At 42.4% G+C, this 19418-nt stretch overlaps 1 long non-coding RNA gene across 1 annotated transcript in view; it reads right to left on the reverse strand.

The window, feature by feature from the left end:
* The window catches only part of LOC309842400, a 458493-nt gene that overhangs the window by 389955 nt on the left and 49120 nt on the right, over positions 1–19418 (reverse strand). The gene's annotated exons all lie outside the window — the stretch shown is intronic.

The following is a 19418-nucleotide window of genomic DNA, read 5'->3' on the forward strand; positions in this document are numbered from 1 at the left end:
TGGACAGTTTTCGGCTTATGTGGCTTATTCTGACTTTGATTATTTGTTTTGGCAGAGAAAAACTCCTGATTAGCACTGTGGCAGAACCTTGGTTTTCTTGCAGGTTGTTCTTTTTCCTCCAGAACAATAGCATTTTCAGCTGGATACATAGCAGCCTTTCTGACCTTCTAACCTCCTTGGGGTTGGGTAGGACTGAGTTTTAAATATGGGAAATATGATTTGCAGAACTTCCATATGTCCTTAAGGGGTTATGGCTGACTTCTCCCTTTCTCTGATGGCTGCAATGCAGATGTGGTAGCAAAACATCTGGGACTATAAAGGAAAATGCAGTACTCTAGGGATGGATGAATGACCATGTAGGAGGAGCTCCTACCATGGGAGCCCAGTTGGTAAGAGGAAAAACTGTAATGTTGGTTAAATGCTGTTATTTTTTCTTAAATTTATTTACTTGAGAGAGAGAGAGAGAGGGAGAGAGCAAAAGCAGCGGGTGGGGGGGCAGAGGAAGAAGCAGGCTCCCCACTGAGCAGGGAGCCCAATGTGGGGCTTGATCCCAGGACACTGGGATCATGACCTGAGCTGAAGGCAGATGCTTAACTGACTGAGCCACCCTGCTTGTCCCAAGCACTTTTTTTTTTTTTTTTAAAGATTTTATTTATTTGACAGAGAGAGAGAGAGAGAGAGAGAGAGAGATCACAAGTAGACAGAGACAGGCGGCAGAGCGGGGCGGGGAAACAGGCTCCCTGCAGAGCAGAGAGCATGATTCAGGGCTGTATCCCAGGACCCCGAGACCATGACCCGAGTCGAAGGGAGAAGCTCAACCCACTGAGCCACCCAGGTGCCCCAAGCACTTTTATTTTGAATTTTCATCTTATCAATCAATTAAAATCATATCTTAAGAGAATACAACAGGTTTGTCTTTTTTTTTTTTTTTTTTAATTATCCTATAGTTAGAAACCTTATCTTCTGTGTATCATTTTGGTACTTGCTCTTAACATATATAAACAAACAGAGCTATATATTGAAAGTAGATTATCTTGATGGGTCCTGAAGACTGGAAAAAGATTTTAAAATAAAGAAGTGGAGTTTGTGGAAGAGAAAAGAAATGGGAGTGAGCATTTATTTGGCATCATTATACACCAAGTACTGTGTCATGTGCTTTGCATATGACACCTCATTTACTGCCTGAGTTAAGATCTGTTACCCCCATTTTATTTATTTTTATTTTATTTATTTATTGTTTGTGCTCTCTTCTAGGATTTTTATGGTTTCAGGACTCACATTTAGGTCTTTCATCCATTTTGAGTTAGTTTTTATGTATGGTTTAAGAAAGTGGCCTAGTTTCATTCTTTTGAGTGTAACTGTCTGGTTTTCCCAACACCACTTATTGAAGAGACTGTCTTTTCATTATTGCATATTCTTTCCTGCTTTGTCAAAGATTAATTGACCACCTAATTGTGAGTTATTTCTGTGTTTTCTATTCTGTTCTTTGATCTATGTGTCTATATTTTTGCTAGTATCATACTGTTTTGATTGTTACAGCTTTGTAATATAACTCAAAGTCTGGAATTGTGATACCTCCAGCTTTTCTTATCTCTTTCCAAATGTTATCCCTATTTGGTAACTGAGGAAATGGAGACTTAGGAAGAGAGTTTGGTCATTAACCAGTATGAGTAGAACTAGAATTTAGCTGCAGGTCTGATCTCAAAGCCTTCTCTTCTCCCTCTATGCTAGAGGAAGGGGTGACTTGAGAGTCATGGGTATGGTGGGGATCTGGAATGAGGGCATCATGGGAGCTAATGACAGGGTCTTATTTATGTGAGGGCCTTTTGGGGAAAATGGTACAATGATATTTGATTAAAGGGCGAACCTCAGAATGCTGTACTTCTTCTAGCAGGAGATGGGAAACTTGTTTTAAGTTAGAAAGTCAAGGCACTTGGATGTTTTCCTTAGGTCTTGGTTCATAATCAGTGGCAGTCGGCACTTTTAAGTGCAAAGCTGGCTGATGAGGTTCAAATATTCTCAAACATTTCCTTATCCAGGCCCCTGAAAAAGAGAACAATAAAAACGGAGGAAAAAGACTGCCTTGTGGGGTTTGATACAAAGAGAAATTCATCCAAAATCAGACTGAAGGAGAAACCCTCTTGTAAATCCAAGTACTTTAATGGGAGCCTCATTTTTAATCCAGAGATGGCTAAGAAGCGGTCAGAGAACAGTGCCACCATGTGGTAGACGAAATAATAGCAATAGCTGGTAAAATGGGTTGTAGGAGTGGACAATGGGGGAAAGGAAGCCACTCTTAGGTGAAGTTAGGGTGGACATAGCCTTGTTTTTCCAGTACAGTACTGATGAGGGTTCAATGCGACCTGAAAAAAATAAGTGTTTTGTTGGAATGGTTACCTGAGAATTTATTTCCACGGGGAAGGGAAGGTTACTTGTAGAAGCCAGAGAATGTGCAAGTTAGAGAATTAGAAGCAAATTCTTTAGACAACAAGGAAAGCTTGAATTGGGTGTTTCTCCTTGAATGAGACTCATGCACCATGACCAACAATCCCCTAAGGCTCAAGAAGTTTGGAGAGACTGAGACTGCCATGAGTGTGGGGAGTAGAGAAGGCATAGGCAAGAAAGGACGGGAGTATTGAGTCCCAAGAGACACACTGAGTTAGAAGCAGCCACTGGACATGGACATCTGGAGTTCAGGGTCTCCAAACAAACCCAAGTGGTTCAAAGCTGGACTCTTTATATATATTTATATCCTGTGGCTGGAGTCACTGACCTGGGTAGAGTTTATAACCTTTTATAATCTCATGCTCCAGGAAAGTAATCTTGTGATTTTTCTTACAATCAAGGTGAACATTTTTATTCTCATTGCCTTATACCAGAGGGAAAAAGAACAGAGACATTACCTGAGAGATGTCAGTCATAGAGCCTACTGGCCCTCAGTCCTTCCACAGTGAAATGGCCTTGCTTGTAGCCACCACTGAGGAGACTTTTCTCTACAGATTGTCTCTTTTATTCTCCTCCCCATCTATGCCTACCTTATAACTATTCTTTGGACAAGGGTGGGCACTTGAGCCAAAATTGGCTATTAGACTTCTGACCCAGGAGTTGGTCATGTTAGTTTTATCTTTCAGCTATTTGAAAGAGAAAATGCTGAGACCACTGCATAGTTGGTAACTAGAGCTGAAGCTGAAAGCAGAGAGGGTCTAGGAGGTTGAGTGAATTCCATGAGGTAAGTGAAGATCCATGTGAGATTATGAGTAAGAAGACAGGCTCTGGCAAAAACTTTCTGCCAGAGAGTTTATACGGCTAGAGAAAATGCTAGAGATGTCTATAATCCCCAGAATGGCCTTACTTTCTCAAGACTTTCTGGTTCTTTTTCCAGTCCTAGTTCTACTCCATTTCTATGTTTATACACAAACTCATTTCTTGAGGTAAATTGAATGACTCTCTTCCCTGCAACTGAAAGAGCTGGGATCAAGCACAGATAAGGGGAAAGAGCTCACAGGCCAAGAGGGCTTCCACGTCCTTAGATGGTGAGAGCACGGGTCCATCAAATACTAATACTAGCATCTTTACAGAGCTGCAGAGCTCTAAGGCCTGTAGACCTTTCAAAGCTGTCCCTTCATTTGGTCCTTATGATGACCTTAGAAGGGGCGGGGTAGTGCAAGCGTTCGTGTCTTTATTTTACTGTTGAGAAAAGTTCATGCTCAAGGGTTTAATGGCTTAATCCAAGCTATGTAAATAATCATCGGCAGTGTTATGACTTCCAGCTCAAAACTCACAGAGATGTGATTCCAGCTCAAATCCCAACTTGATTTTTCTCCTTAGCTCCAACCTCTTGTCCGAGGTTGTCCTCAGAACATGGTTGTGATATTTGTGCCCTGCCCTCAACCTTTGACATCAGTAGGTTTGGGCCATGGTCCGAGGCACTAGTGGGTTTTAAATATCCACAGGTGAATGTGAGCAGCAACCCTTGCTGAGAACCATTGCACTGAACAATGGAGGCTCAGCAGGAGCTCCCCTGTGGAGGTATCCACCAGCTGGCTCATAGCCCTCAGCCCTGAGGAAATTCCACAGGCTGCAGGGAAGATTAAGAAATTATTTTTCACAGGATACTTGGGTGGCTCAGTTGGTTGTGCATCCTACTCTTGATTTACTCTCAGGTCCTGATTCAGGGTTATTGAATAGAGCCCTGCATTAGGCTCCAAGCTCAGTGGGGAATCTGCTTGAAATTCTCTCTCTCCCTCTCCATCTCTCCCCCAGTTGTGTGCAAATGCTCTAAATAAATAAATCTTTAAAAAAGTATTTTTCACTAAGTATATGGAGAGTGTTTAGAGAAAAACTTAAGCCATAGTGATGTCAAAGGATGATTTGCGGCCTTTTACCCTTATAACCTTCATGAATTGCCCACTCTTTGATAAGGACATTGAAACAATGTTATGTATTATGTGGATTATATGTACAGAAAATCTTGTTATTATAAAAAATTGATTTAGTATATATAATCCAAACCCAAAGCATGGACTTTCTTTTTCTTTTTCTTTTTTTTAAGATTTCATTTATTTATTTGACAGAGAGAGAGATCACAAGTAGGCAGAGAGGCAGGCAGGGGGGGGGGGAGCAGGCTCCCCACTGAGCAGAGAGGCCAATGTGGGGCTCGATCCCAGGACCCTGGGATCATGACCTGAGTGGAAGGCGGACGCTTTAACCCATTGAGACACCCAGGTGCCCCAAGCATGGACTTTCTATGCAAATATAGCTTCAAGGCCAGTCTTTAACTCCCTTTCCAAATAGATTGTTATCACTAAATCCCTACCACATGGTTATTCTGAAGCTGTCAGGAAGGTTTATATGTGAGGTTGAAAGAAGAGTTTTATTTCAATAGTGAATGAAAAGATAAATAACCTTAGAGAGAATTTCAGGACTCTTCTTGTCCTGGCACCTGGCTAGTGCTCCAAGGACATGGGGATCTGCCTTCGCAGAGACTGTAACAGAACGATGCCTCTGGAGTTCCTCCTTAGAAGGAAGAGGGCAGACCTGCCTGATGTCCAAAATGTCGCACAATCATAAGAGAAAACTGCCCAGATACTGACAAGAGTTTCGCGAGAAGTACAGGGGGATGGAGAAATTAAAGAGGAGACCGTCCATTTGGATCTCCCTCTCTGAGCTCTACCACTTTGACCACTGTGTTGCCATTTCACCCCTAACGTGGTGCACACTGGCATCTTCCATTTCAAGACTGGTTTATTTCAGAATGTTGTAAGAGGAAAGGACAGACGTCAGGTGATAGGGGAAAAGACTGCAGATTCCTCCTCATTTAAGAAGACTGTTTGCAGGAGTCCAGAGTGGGTTGAAGGAACCTGAAAGGACATCTACTCCACAGGAAACAGGACCAAAGGTAAGACTAGAGAAGGGAGGATAACCTGCCAGGGGAGTGTGGAGGGGACACCAGAGCATAAAAGCCATAATGAGGATGTCAGTTTAGAAGACAGGAATTCACTAAGACAAAAAGTAGCTGTTAGTCCTGAGGGTGAGCTCATGAAGAAATAAGAGATGGCACAAGATCAAAGGCACTGTGAAACAGCTGGATGCCATGACCTGGGCTTAGAAACCCAAATTGGAGAGTAGTAGCTTTGCGCTGGGCATCTTCATTTGAGAGCTGGCCCCTGGGCTTCACCTTATTCTTCTTAAAACTATATTTACCTCCTGTGCTAGGAAAAAAAATGGATTAAAAAAGGGAATAAATCTTCACCACTTTTTTTTTTAAAGGCAAATGGCTAACTGAATTTTGAAGTATAAAACTCTTTTGTATGGGTTATTTAGAACATTAAGACATAAGGAATGCTGATGCGCGTGAATCCCATGCTAATCCAGATTGGGCTTCCCTGTGGTCAAACCTGCTTGGATTTTTCTGCTTAGGTAAAATATGGTGCCCAAAGTGGATTGACTGATATATAAAAGTACAGTTTTAGTCTCAGGACATATTTTTAAATCTCTACTGATTAAGACTTATGTTTCTGTTATTCTAACTAGATACCTAATATTAATAAATAGAAGCAGATAGATTTAATGGCTCACCTCTTTAGGAATGAGAAGATCCCACTTCTTGGTACGTAAAAACATTAGGGATTAAGTTGTTAATTTTAATATTTGTGTGAATAATAACTTAATGTGATTTTAAGAGTAGATTTCTATAGCTTGATATGTGCTTATTAATTTAGTAATATACAGGTTATGTAGTTCAGACTTGATGTAATACATATTTTTTTGAAAGTTCATTTTTTGATGCTTTTTTTTTTTTGAAAATTAATGTTTGTTTAACCTATTTGAGTTAGTATGCAATGGCCAGGAGTATGGAGAGATATCTAACTTTAAAAGTTCAAAAAGTAAGAACCAAAGAGCTAGATCAAATGCTCAGAAGCCTCCTGATTCCTGAACCAGAAGAGCACCATGAGTTCCTAGAGGTGCCAGTGACTGATATGTGACATAGAAGTGTGTGACAATCATGAGTGTGGGCTCATCATGAGCCCACTAGATGAGTGGCTAGTGGCTAGATAAGCTTGCTCAATGAGTGGATCTACCTGGGGGCCTGTGCAAGAAGATGGTCCTCGTGGAGAGAATACCAGAATTCTTTGCTGCCTTCTGCTTCTCCTTGAACTGATCTATTTTTGTTTCTATTGGGGAAACCAAGACTCGTACACAGCATATATTTCTGTATTTTATGTGCAGTGATTGTAATAATTATAATATATCTCTAAGCATCACTTCTAGGGTCTCCATAGGAAAGCTTTGCTGGAATTTATTAGAGGAAAGGTTAATCATCTGTAATTTTCCAGGCAGAAAAAAAGCATTCAGGGCAAATAAAATTTTGCTGGTAAAACAGCTTGGTTCTGCTCAGATATCATCTCTCTCTCTCTCTCTTTTAAAGCCTTATTTGTTTAAGTAATCTTTACACCCAACATGGGGCTTAAACTCACAACCCCAAGATCAGGAGTTGCACACTCCACTGACTGAGCCAGGCAGACGCCTCCAGATACCATCTCTTTTAAGTAAGAGTTTATGGTTTCCCCATATGGGATCTGGGGAAATAAACAATAAATAATAAACATTCTGGAAAACAGAAAGGTTATTAAGATGTCAGAAGCTGAAGACCCTAAGTTACTGGTTATATCTCAGTCCTCTGGTGGTTGGGACATTCCAGGCTCTGGAAGCACTGAAGTTTGAACTTTGGAACTTGATTTCAAACCGTATTGATGATACAGAGCCAGATGCATGGAGTCTAAAGCTTATCAGAAGAGGGATCAGTACTCTAGCTACTTGGGTGAGGGACCAGCAGTACCCAGTATACCCTGAAGATCAATGTATGTAATAGCCAGTATTTACTGCATATTTACTAAGTGCTAAGAATGACACTAATGCAAAGTCAGTTCCATAATGGTCCTGGGACATAGCTCATTCAAAAATGGACAGCTAATATTCTATGACCCTGCAATTGCACTACTGGGTATTTACCCCAAAGATACAGATGTAGTGAGAAGAAGGCCAATGTTCATAGCAGCAATGTCCACAATCGCCAAACTGTGGAAAGAGCCAAGATGCCCTTCAGCAATAAAGAAGATATGGTCCATATATACAGTGGAATATTGCACAGCCATCAGAAAGGATGAATACCCAACTTTTATATACCCAACATGGACGGGACTGGAGGAGATTATGCTGAGTGAAATAAGTCAAGCAGAGAAAGTCAATTACCATATGGTTTCACTTACTTGTGGAACATGAGGAAACAGGGAGGACATTAGGACAAGGAAAGGAAAAGTAAATTGGGAGAAATTGGAGGAGGAGACGAACCATGAGAGACCAAACTCTGAGAAACAAACTGAGGGTTCTGGAGGGGAGTGAGGTGGGGTGTTAGGTGAACCTGGTGGTGGGTATTAAAGAGGGCACATATTGCATGGAGCAATGAGTGTGGTGCATAAACAATGAGTCTTGGGACACTGAAAAAATAAATTGTAAAAAAAAAAAAAAAAAAGGACTGCTAATAAGTGGTAGAACTAAGGCTAGAGCATGTGTCTCTCTGACTCCAAACCCATCACAAGGCTCATCTTGCAGCCACAGGTTTTCTGTATCTCTTTTGCAGTCTCTTAACCATTTCTGTCTCGGCCTTTTCTCAACAAGAATAAACAATGCTAGAATTGAAGGAGAAAGTACTTATTTGTATAGAAGTTCAATGCAAACTGAATAACAAGGGCATAGAGCTCAGAGAAAGATGACTGGACAGAGGACACACGCTAGGGACAGCTGGTGGCCCATTTTGCACTTCGTAGGGGCAGTTCTGTGGAGCTCCTTTTGTAGCCAAGCCTGTAAACTTCCCATTTTTGTGACTTGACTTGGCATCTGACGAAGCTTAGTATTCACCATGGAAATGAAGTGCAAGGGCCTGCTGACAGATGTTCCTTTTTGCCTTGAAGGAAGATAAACATGTAGTTTAATAGGCCAAAGCATATGTATTGGCTTCTTCAGAGGGTAAGCATATGGATGCTCCTGGGGCCCTCCAAATAGATCATGTTTATCTAAAGCCTAGCTTGTGGTTGCCATTAATTGCAAGTGAAAGCCTGTTTTTCCTAGCCTCACCGAATGGCAGATGCTTCGGCTCTTTAACCTGACTTTCCTCTGGGTCAGAGCCTGGAGTCAGACCTGACCAATGCAGCTGGGACATCAGGAAGGAGGATTGCTCTGGTGGGTTCATTCTCTGTGCAGTGAGTGGGGTCTACATGAATCTCCCAAGCCTCAGGTTTCTTTCATGATCCCCCACATGCTTGGCCTGTCTCTGGATTGCAACCCAGGGCTCCTGCTGGGGCCAGTCCTCAGCATGAACTCTTGAGGCACTGGACCTCAAATCTGGGTAGGTCTTGTTGTAAAATCCAACAAATCAACTGGACTGAAAACACTATTCCTCTACCTTTTGGTCTCGACCCCAGGCTGCCCATCAGAATGAATCCCTCTGGGTTCTGAGTTTGATTTGAGGCATGACTCTGAGGCTGCGATTTGGACTGCTAGCCATCTTTCCCTGTGTGGTTGGTTCAGTAATTTGTTTTACTTTCATTCATGTCTGTTTCTACCTCTATTTCCTCTTTCCGTTTATTATCCCACTATGGTAATTTTATAACAAGTCTCTCTCTCTCTCTCTTTTAGCATGAAGAAATGGTTCTTTTATTCAGGGATTTTCTTCACACAGTGGTGTTATATGTTCCTCCATTTTTTTTTTTTAATTATGTTCAATTAGCTAACATATAGTACATCATTAGTTTTTGATGTAGTATTCAACGATTCATTAGTTGTATAACACCCAGTGCTAATCACCACATATGCCCTCCTTAATACCCATCACTGGGCTACCCCATCACCCCACTTCCCTCCCTTCTATAAACCTCAGTTTGTTTCCCAGAGTCCAGAGTCTTTCATGGTTTGTCTCCCTCTCTGATTTCTTCCCATTCACTTTTCCTTCCCTTCCCCTGTGGTCCTCTGCACTAGGACTTCCTTATGTTCCACATATGAATAAAACCATAGGATAATTCTTTCTCTGCTTCACTTATTTCTCTTAGCATAATCCCTTCCAGTTCCAATCATATCGATGTAAGTGGCAGATATTTGTCCTTTCTGATGGCTGAGTAATATTCCATTGTATATGTGAACCGCATCTTCTTTATCCATTTATCTTTCGAAGGGCACCTCGGCTCCTTCTACAGTTTGGCTATTGTGGACATTGCTGCTATGAACAGTGGGGTGCATGTGCCCCTTCTTTTCACTATGTCTGTTTCTTTGGGGTAAATACCCAGTAGTGCAATTGCTGGGTCATAGGGTAGCTCTATTTTTAACATTTTGAGGAACTTCATACTGTTTTCCAGAGTGGGTGCATCAGCTTGCTTTCCCACCAAGAGTGTAAGAGGGTTCCCCTTCCTCCACATCCTCACCAACATTTGTTTTTCCTGTCTTGTATAACCAATCTCTTACTTCAAGTTTGTATGACTCAGTCATTCATCAGTTATTTTTGAGGGTGTCACTTTACAGGGGTCAGATACTGTGTTAGATCCTGATGGATCAAAGGTGAGGAGGTCACGGGTCCTCATAAGTACTTCACAGTCTAAGGTGGCAGTTAGACTCCTAGATAGATGATCACAACATAATCTGGTAAGCACAGGGATAGATATATATATGAACAGGAAAGGATGAGTGGGGAAGTGTATATAACTCAGTAAAACACACAAGTCGGGAAAGACTTCTGGGCAGTAAAGTTTGGGATGGAGATAATGTAAAGGAGATTTCAGGCAGAGAGGAACCATGAGTAAAGACTTGGAAGTAAAAATAGCATTCTGAAAGGAGGGAATTATAAGTATTTTTGTCACGCTGAAGTATAAAGACAAATCCGGGAATAGTGAAAAATGAATTTGGAAAGGTAGGCAGGGCCCATGTCACGAAAAGCTTCATAAGTAGAGTGAACATGTAACCCAGACACTTTTGAGAGTAAAAGAAGTCCCAGGGTGCCTGGGCGGCTCAGTCAGTTAAAGGCCCATCTTTTGATTTTGGCTCAGGTCATGATGTCAGGGTCATGAGATGGAGTCCCATGTCAGGCTCCACTCTGGGTGTGGAGCATGCTTGGGTTTCTCCCTCTTCCTCTGTCCCTCCCCCAATTGCTTGCCCATGCATGCACAGTCTCTTATTTTCTCTCTCTCTCTAAAATACTTTTTTTAAAAGAAGTCTCAAGAATCATTCTAGGACAAGAATGTAAAATTAAGATGGTCTCAGAAAAACTAGGACATAGCCTCACTTTCTATGACTTTATGCTGTGGGCAATAGAGATTATTGAAAAGTACTAAGTTTGTGCCTGCGTGGCATCTACAAACCCCTTCCTGTCTCTGGAGGCAGAAGTTTCCTCCTATGGGCTGATGTCCCATTGCACAGGTACCAGGTTGGCCTGGGCCAGGTGCGTGACCTAGCCTCTACCAAATGGGTGCTCCGGCGTGGGACCTTTAAGGCTGAGTATGAAAAGGGATTGAATCCACACACGTTGTGGCGAATGGGGGGTACTGCCATACAACGTGCTGCTAGAGCAGAGTGCTCAGCAGAATGTTTTTATACCCTTTCTTGGCAGTGCTTTGCTTTCCCTGATTCATGTCTGTGTTCCGAACCAGGTTCTCTAGGCTGCACACCAAATCTCTGAGCTCTCTGTGGACCTTCCAGTACATTCCTTTTCTTTTTTCCTTTTTAAAAAAGATTTTATTTATTTATTTGACAGAGAAATAGAGAACGCAAGTGGGCAGAGCAGCAGGCAGAGGGAGAGGAAGAAGCAGGCTCTCCACTGAGCAGGGAGCCTGAAGTGGGACTTGATCCCAGGACTCTGGGATCATGATCCAAGCCAAAGGCAGCCGCTTACCTGCCTGAGCCACCCAAGCACCCTCCTTTTCGAATTAAGTAAGCAGAGTCGTGTCTGTTTTGTGTAACCAAGAACCTTTGTTGGCAAAGTAAAGTTACAGACCCAGGCTCATTTTGGTTGGGTGACCCTGGCAGCGGAGCAGAGATTGGAAGTGAGGTGGCAGTTGAACTGCGCTGCCTTCCCAGGCTCTTCCTCCATGTTCTGAGGGGAGCTGTGAAAACTGTTCGCAGTCCGTGGAGCAACCCTTTTCCTCACCAAGCAAAGCTGAAAGAGAACAAGGCCCTCCCATTCATGTCCTTGGAGGCTTTGAGTGACCCCAGAGAATGGCAAGGGGAAGAGGTGACCCCCCCTGGCCCTCCATTGCTGTGTTGGGTACGCTGACAGCACAGAGCAGGGAGTCTGGTTGAGGACGGTGGGGATGTTTGGGTTGAACTTTTCAAAACCCAAATTATGCTGGCCATAAAGTAAAGGCACAACAGCCTTTCAGTCTCCAGGGCTATTTCTTATGTGAGTAGTAAATTCTCTTCAAGAGGAGGGGATGGATAACGGCATTAGGTAGTATAAATAAAGATGCCATTTTTATCCCATCTTTAAAGGTTTAGCTTTAAAGATCCAGAGTATGTTTTCTGAACTTGTCTTAATTGGGAGAGGCCCTGATACTGTGCTTCCCACAGCTTTCCTTGTGGTTTGTGCGTTCCCTTTGTAATCCATTAAATTTTATGGCATTAGCAGGGATTTGAAGCACCCGATTTAATCAATAGTCATTTCTCCTGCATCAGCACTTTTGCGCAGTGCTCTGTATATTAAGCAGTATTTTAGAGCGTTGTCTGACCTTTACCTCTTAGACTGCACTTCCTAATTATAACTTCTCCTGTTTGACCATGATATATATCCTAGGCCAAAGGCTATTAATAGCACTTGTGAATTTTCCCCAAAGGATCATAAAAAATGCCCCGATGTGGAAATCAGGGTTGTCCGTGCATTTGGATCAGGGCACGACTGGGGCTGGCAAGCTATGCCTTCTGATGTCACATTAGGTTTTTTTTTTTTTTCCTTCTTTTAATAATGTTCAAATCATCCCACATATGCTATTTGGGATCCTGTGTACGATTCAAGTTGTGGCCAGGCTAAGCCATCAGAGATGAGGCAAGGCATCTGATTTTTCTTCATATCCCTGTTTTGCTACTGAAACACTATGCTGAAAAACCATGCTGTCAATCTCATTGACAAGCTGTCTTCCAGTGGCAGAAGTTTAAATCTTGAGGGATCCATTCCTGTTTTCTCTCATGGGAATGGGGTTCCTCTTGCTGCACACAGTGCCTACTGGTGTTGGAAGTGGTCAGGCCTCTGTGCTGTTCGTCAGTGGATCCACCTCCTCGAGGATATTAAGAGACTGATCCTTGTGACCTGGGTCCTCTCTTGTAGTAATCTGGGAAAGAAACTTTAGGCTAACAGATTTGGCAGCCAATAGGCTTTGTTTATCTCCAGAGCACCTTCTCATTATGACTCAGATCTGGGAGTTTAATAGGTCTCCTTATTCTCAGTAGCTCAGAAACGAGGATTTTGCTTGTGGATGTACTTCGAGTCCTCATCAAGCTAATGTTCTAGCTGCAGTATTAGCCTCTCTGATGATACCTGTGCTTCCATGTGTCCCTTCTTGGAGGTTGGTTCCCCTTGTTTCCAAGCCCAGCCTGATTATTTTCACGTGACAGCTCTTTTGATAAAATCACTTTCCAAAATATAACACTCCTCAAACATCTTCTGCTTTGGTACTTTGGTCTTGTCTGTTCTGTCAAGTGTAAAGTCAAGTTCAAGGCTTTGCAGATCCCCAGAACTCCCTCCCAGGCCTGCCTGCTCCAGTGCCTTCAACAGTGTATCCTCTCAGAGGTGTTTGTCACTGGAGGACCTACGGACTCTTACATTCGGGCTGGAATCAGGGCATACCACATAAACAAAAGTATTGTGAAGTGGGAGGTGGCGACCAACTATGTAACTTTGAGCAGGCTTTTTTTCCCCTCCAAAGTATCTCTGAGCCTTGGTTTCTTTATCTTTGAAATTGGAGTAATCTGAATAGTTTGTTGGGAAGATTCAGTGAAGTAGCCTTGGTAATGCATTCCGAAGTGTCAAGAACTATGAACAGTCTGATGTTTTTACCTCCCTCGCAAGCTCACAAGTTAGCCTGTTACAGTCTCACAGGTGCTGGCCAAAGACAAGACTCCTGGGTCAGAGACGAATGACTCTGGCTCACAGCAGTTACGCTGGTTTCCTGAGCTCTGCTTCCCATAAGGCAAAGCTACCAGGGCCAGGTGATACCTGTACCCATGGTGGGTTTGTTACAGAGAGAAACTTGGGTCTTAGGGAACTCCGATTATTTATTTATTTATTTTCTCTCCCCCCCCCCTCTGGTAAATATTTATTTATTTATTCATTTATTCATTTATAGTGATAGTGAGCTCCAGGTCCAAATGGGGCTTGAGCTCATGACCCTGAAATCAAGAGTTGCCTGCTCTACCCACTGAGCCATCCAGGTGCCCCCAGGGAACTCCAGTGTTTTATGATGGGCAGGAAGTAAACGTGCTCTTTTTGCTCTGGCAGAAACAATCTCTTGTAGCTTCCAAGACTATTTGCTGTTCAAATATCCTTGAAACGACAGTCTAGAACAAAAGCACTTAGGGCCTCTGTTTGCAAGATGAGCAGGACTGTGAGACACCCCCTCGAGAATTGTCTTCCCACGCACAGCACCCAGCTCTGATGAGCTCAATGAATGCCAACTGTCTTTATTGTTAATAAAGTACTAATTAGCAAATAATAAGTTCTCAGTAAAATGATAGCTAGTAAGAGTATAGATATTTACCCGAAAATAATGAAAGTCAATTCTGGCCAGTGAGCAGTAATGTATATTCAGAACCTATCTCTGAGCTTGATACACAGTAGATATTTAATATGTATTACCGAAGGAATAAATACGATTTCAAAGTGAGAACATTTTGAACATTGCACTAACCAAATATAAGATGTGATCATCGGCTGCAAACCATGTATCTTTTTCTTCTTTCTTTTCAGCCATACAATTCTTTTACAGAATATTTTCCATAAATTCAGCTCTTAACAAATACTGTTTGAAAGACTAATAGTAAAAGAGATAAAAAGCACAGTCCTCCAATTTTAATTATAGCAATGACTTCTTCTTTCTTACCACATATTGTAGTAAACTGTTGAAAAGATACAGAAATTATGATTTTAAATTTCTCTCTCTACACTTGTATTTTGTTAGAAAATGCTGAAGTGTATTCCTTACAATGCTATTGTGAAAGTTTTGAGATCATTCACGTGGCTAAAATGGTAGACAACAAGAGAGAGGGGAATTAAAAATATAAATAACACACAACCTGGATAAGCAACTCTACGATAAATTGAAAGTTGATGTAAACTCAGAATAGTACTCTTATTTTTCCCAAGGCAATTTACCAAAATTCATGCATATTTTGCAATAAAAAAAAGTTCACCAAATCACCCCTAGGCATAAATCTTCTAACTCCTGAAATTAAAATCTCTCAGGAAAACTCAGGAGTCACATTAAACCAATTGCACAAGCCGGGTCAGCATTTCCCATTGTCTGGATGGAAAGAAGGATCTGTTTGGCTGGGGGTCAGAAAAGAGTCAGGCTGTTGATGGAGGCTTGAGGGCTGGCTGGCTGGCGGGTGGTGGGGAGAGGTGGTGGGGGGCAGTGAGGGGCGCTGGGCCAAGGGGAGGGATCTAGGCATATTTTTCCCCACAGGCCTCTCCTGAGCCCCAGGGAAGGGCTTTTTGTCTCCTGATACTTGGTTCCTTCTCAGCAGATCAGGGAGGATGCTGTGTGCTTTAGAGAAAGCAGTAATGGATGTGGTGAGGCAGAGCACAGGGGGTCAGACTGATACTATTATTGTACATATTTGGTATTCATAAGGTCATAGTACTGGGCTGCTGTCTGTCAGTTTGGTTCTTTTTTTTTTTTTTTTTTGTCTCGGAGGCAAGTAATGAATAAAAAAGTAATAATGTGCTGTGTACCACCTGCTGTTCTCTAAACTATAGTTAAATTTCCCCTGATAATTTCTTTTCCATTAATCCTTTTTCCCTCTGTTTGGATATCTTTGGAAAATTGCTGACTTGGCAGCTGAAAATATTTTCTTGGCAAGTTCTTTGAAAGTGTAATTGTATTAAAGTGCCTTTTTCTTACCTTTGCTTTTAAATAACTTTTTGGGGGGATACTCTGTTGAAGAGAGTAGAAGAAGATAAATGACGCATCTGTATCTTCCACACATCATTATTTTTGAACCTTTGGAGACCAGTGGTATTCTCTACTGTGGGAGATTTTAGCCTTAAATCAACAGAATGTCAGGGAGCATTAGGAGGCAAAACAGAACACACATATGCAGATGGGTCTGGTGGTTTCTGGATGACAATCAAGCAAGAGTGAGACGCCAGCAAACATGCTCCAGAAACTAGAATCCTGAATTCCCACCGCTCTCTCCCCACGCATTTAGTCTCTGGGGATGCAAATACAATATGCCAATTATGGTAACACTTTCTGACCTCAGTTTATCAAGAAATACAAAATTGCATGTTCAATATTTTGTGGAGCTATTATTTCAAAATTGATTTTTAGGCAATGGTTACTTGTGATTCTTTTTGCCTCCTCTTGAGAATTTGGGGTTAGGAAGAGCAGTATATTTCTCTTGATGTCTCTCTTGGATAAATAAAAAGAAAATAGGAGGCCAATTTCTGGTTGGCCTCAAGGTCTTTCCAGGCAGACTCATTTCATCCCACTTCCCCAGGGCATACGCTTGGCCTCTGTTCCTGGAGAAGAGAATCACAGAATCACGGAATCACAGAGCTGCAAATAGCTTGCCCTTGTTTGAGAGTTGTCCTTGATTCAGGCCAAGGGGCTTTAGCTCTTGATGGGGCCAAGGAAAGAATTCTGGTGTTTTTCTGGGGCTTCCAAGCTTAGTGTCCCACAGAGAAGTGATTTTTCCACCCAAGGACCTGTTCTGGATGGGAGCACTAACAAAGTAGCAGAGCAGGAGCTCAGAGAAAACCCACAAGAGCTCATATTTGTTACAAAATACTGCATTGGGAAGTGCTTAATAAGACTACTTCTGTTTCCTGCTCTCTAGTTGACTAGACACCAAGGCACCCTAAAAAGAGGATGGAATTGGAGTTGTAAGTGTTAGAATGATGTGGCAGCTGGAGATTCTGCATCAAAGAACAGGGGACGAACCCTGGGACCGTGGGCACCTAAGGCAGATGACTCAAGAGGATGGTGAAAGTTTTTCATTCTACTCTATTCCTGTGCAGTTACTATGCTGAGTTTATAGGTCTTAGCTCTGCCATTTTATTAGCTAGGCAGCTTTGACCAAGTTACTTGACCACTCTGTGCTTTCACTTCTTTATCTATAAAGAGAGAGTAACACTTTGCTGGGTTATAGAGGGATAAAATGTCCAATTAGTTAATGCTTCTGGTGCGTAGTAGGTGCTGCATTAAGGCTGTCTCCCTTTATTTATTTGAGTCTTACTGGCCAATCACATTACCCTTGCTAGACTGGCCCTCCGGGGCCCTTTCTCCACCCTAATTAGAATGAGACACAAAATTATTGCTCTGGATTTCGTAAGAAATGCCAGCTTTTGTGCCAACCTACCAGCTGTTTCAGGAAATGAAAATGGATAGGAAGGAGTTTCCTTGGAATCAGGAGTTACCTCAGGGCTGGGTGGGGGTAGGAAGTTAGACCTTATGGGTTACATAAAGGCAGGGCAGACCTTGTTTTTGAAGGAAGGATACATGGATACATGATATAACTGACCCATGTGAAGTGAACAAATGCATTTGAGGTTCTGGTGGCCAAAGTGGGGCGAGGAGAGCTCTCATGAGAGCAAATGGGAAAGAGGTGCCTCATATCTACTTTCTATTTCTGTGTCTTAACTCCCTTTTCATCAATTTGTAGTCTGAGGTGGGCTGAGGTGGGCTGTACACAGACACACTAAAGGAGGGATACAATTTTTTGAGTTTGGAAAGACCATGGCAGGTGTAGAAGTTGCAAGCAGTCTGAATACAATAGCACTTTACATTTTGTATTTTGGAGTCTACATACCCATCTCCTGTCTAATCTTCAAAGAACCTGGGATATCTCCAAGGACACCTGGGTGGCTCAGTTGGTTAAGCTCAGGTCATGATCACAGGGTCCTGGGATCCAGCCCTGTATTGGGCTCCCTGCCTAGCGGGAAGCCTCCCCACTGCCCATGCTCTCTCTCTGCCTGTCTCTCAAATAAATAAATAAAATCTTAAAAACAAAACAAAACACTAAGATATCTCCTGTGTTATTTTTCTATTGCTGCTGTAATGTCTCACCACAACTTTAGTGTTTAAAACAAGACAAGTTACTAATCTTACAGTTCTGAAGGTAGAAGTCCAAAATGGAACTTATGAATGAGAAACAAGGTGTCCACAGAATCGTGTTTCTCCTGGATCGTCTTGGAGAGTCTGTTTCCTTGCAGTTCCACCTTCTAGTGGCTGCTACGAGAAGGCTTCCGCCCTTGGGTTTTGGCCCCTTCTTCCGTCCCCAAAGCTCACTACTCTATCCTCGGCTTCCACTGCCCCATCTCCTCTGACTCTTCCTCTACTGCCCTCGTCTTATTTGGCCCCACCCAGATAACCCAGGAAAATCTCCTCATCTCAAGGTCCTTACCTTAATCACATCTGCAAAGTCCAGTGTTCCATGTAAAGAAATGTATTCATCGACTTAAGGTGTGGACCTCTTGGAGGGACTATTATCCAGTCTACCATGCTTTCCCAAACCATCCCTCTTTCTGAACTTAAACATTATCTGACTCTCCTTTATTAATTAAGTGAAGAAACAAGTTGTGGAAGAAGCCATACACTCTCATTGTTCCTCTTCAGCGGCAGGTTGGAAGAGGCCAGCAGGAAGCTGGTCACAAACAGCACTAGGAATACTTGTGGAGTTTTGGTCATTCCCTTGGTTCTTGACAGACAGGTGTCCAAGAGAACAGTGCTTGGCTAGCGCTAGGTCAAGCGGGCCAAGAAGGCATATACATGCATTCTTTTAGCTTCCGATGAAATAACTGGTCATCTTTATCCCTAAGAAGAGTTTCTCTGATTACTTGTAATGCTTGTATGTACAACTGCAAAGCCTAAATACAAATTCTTCCACTGTTATTGCAAGGGACAATGCCAACATTGCCTTGAGCCAGTTCAGATAAACGCCAGTAAGAAGTAATACATTTATTCATTTACTTACTGCAGAATCAGCAGGGAGCCTTTTTCAACCCAGGGCTGTCCATTTTCAAAGGGGTAATGGTACAGTAAGTGGAGGGTTCTCAGGGCTCTGACAAAGACTGCGTTCTTGTTTGTTTTTGTTTATAGAGCTATGACTATTCAACCAATTCCAGAAAACTCTCTCCTGCTGACACTATCTACAGGTAGTTCCCTCAAGTCCCCAGTCTTCTGATGTATGTATAAAGGATAACATTTTCCTGTCCAAAATCTATTTTTCCCAAAATGTGTAGAATTGATTTTCTCACAAAGTGCCTAACAAATTCTCATTAGAAAATTTTTGTCAGACACTGAACAAAGCAGAATGTCTACCCGTGCCACCAGTCCTGTTAGCAGAATGCCAAGGTCTATCCCACTCCTCTCGGTGGTCCTGCTGCGAACACATGAAGCCACTAGATAGACCGATGCCCTGCTCGTCTTGCTCTCACTACGGTGTCCATTGGTCAGAATATGTTTTACATTCATTTTCCCTAATTCTCAAAGTCATAGTAATCACTATGTCTTTCTAAAAACCAATTTCATCAAGTCATCCTTTATGTACAAATGCGTCTATCAGTGTAACCATCCTCCCAATTAAGGTGCAGAGCATTTCCGTTCCTGCGTGCAGCGCCCTCCTCCCCTCTGCCGTGAATCCTTCAGCCCCTCCCCCCAGCCCCAAGC

Source organism: Mustela nivalis (assembly GCF_964662115.1).
Source record: "Mustela nivalis genome assembly, chromosome: 10".
Classification (NCBI taxonomy): Eukaryota; Metazoa; Chordata; class Mammalia; order Carnivora; family Mustelidae; genus Mustela; species Mustela nivalis.